This window comes from Bactrocera latifrons, unplaced genomic scaffold (assembly GCF_001853355.1).
Source record: "Bactrocera latifrons isolate USDA-ARS-PBARC rearing strain unplaced genomic scaffold, ASM185335v1 scaffold_42, whole genome shotgun sequence".
NCBI lineage: Eukaryota > Metazoa > Arthropoda > Insecta > Diptera > Tephritidae > Bactrocera > Bactrocera latifrons.
Genome location: NW_017537068.1, coordinates 134,915 through 136,550, shown reverse-complemented (window position 1 = coordinate 136,550; position 1,636 = coordinate 134,915).

Genomic DNA, 1,636 nt, shown 5'->3' with positions numbered 1-1,636 from the left:
CATTACTTAATATCTTTTAAAATGTTGATCATCAAAATTTAAAATTTATATGTAGCTCAAATGCTAACATAACACCCTGATTACCATGAAAGTAGCAAAAAAAGTGTTACACAACACCCTAAGATTTTCTAGAGTTGAGTATATGTATGTAAACAACGCAAAGGTTTATTACTGTATATACTGAGATATTTAGCCAACACATTGAAGTTATTGGAATATTGTTTCTAAGTGCCACCTAAATTTACTCGTTTTCTTTACTATTACATTGCTTACTAATATTCTTATTTAAAATATCAAATTCTTTCAACTAACCTTTCGTAAATGAAGTTTGGTGGATTATCTATAAATTTAAATAAAAATTTCCTTCAACAATTTTTCACTGCGCCGTGCTAAAGAGCTTCTACACTGTGCTAAAATATCCGACATGTAAAATTAAGCGTTCTTAACAACTAAGGAAAAACTGTGCCGTTGTCATGGATAAGATGATACGAAACGTTAGCTTTGGCTCTCTTTTTCTCTCAAACGCGTTCCCTGATTATTTGACAACAATGGAGATCAGGGAATTTCGAACAGCTGATATCAGAAAAGGCGTGATGACAAAATCAGTGTGAAATGAAATTTCATTAAACTGTGCGAACATAAATTTTTATGTAAATTAGTTAATTATTTTGCATTTTAAAAATTTATATATGCATTTTCAAAGTGTTTAATTTAGTGTTTTGTATAATTTAGCGGAAATTTCAATAATAAAGAAGTTTGTGGTCAGAATATATATGCAATATATATGTAAATAATATTTTAAGTTAAAACAATTAAATATTGTATATAAGTATTGAAAACATTTCTCTTGAATATGCGATGTTTTCTTATGAATTGTTTCATTTTTCTGTTTATTACTTATTTTAAATAGTTACATTAATTATTAAAAATTAATTATTAAAAATAGTACTAGCACACAAATTGGGATATTTTTTATGAATTGTTTTGGTTTTTCATGTTTATAAATTTAGCATTGTGAAAATTGCAAAATACCCGAAAGTTAATATAAAATACCCAATCTAATATTTTTCAACAGTGGCATCGTTGGCAAATGTTATAAAAAATGCGAGTTTTCACAGCCGCTAAAGAGTTTTGCGAAATAAGCGGTGTACCATATAGTATCATGTACCATATTACCCACACTTACTCCATATTGAATAATTTATTATCATAGTATTACCACTGTCTCTTATACACATCTAGATGTGTATAAGAGACAGCTGTGATACAGTATCCAGTCTCTAAATTCGACAGAGACAATTTTTGAGACTTGAGACGATTTTGCTATTCTGTAAGTGATAGACACAAACTCTATTACATTTCATTATTCAGAGATGTTTTTATACTTGAATGAAAATAAATATGTCGATAACAAATATTAAATTTTCTATAACATAGTAAAAACACATAATTATCAATAAAAATAAAAATATATGTTGGCTTTGTTTCATAATACTAACGAAATGTATGTAAAATTTATTTATTTTTAACCTTTTCGCGTTTGAGTTGCTTACAAAATATAAAAAAACGACAATCGATTAATATTTATGGTGATCTCTATTCAGTATATTCAAAATGGCAGACAAGAGTTCTTTTT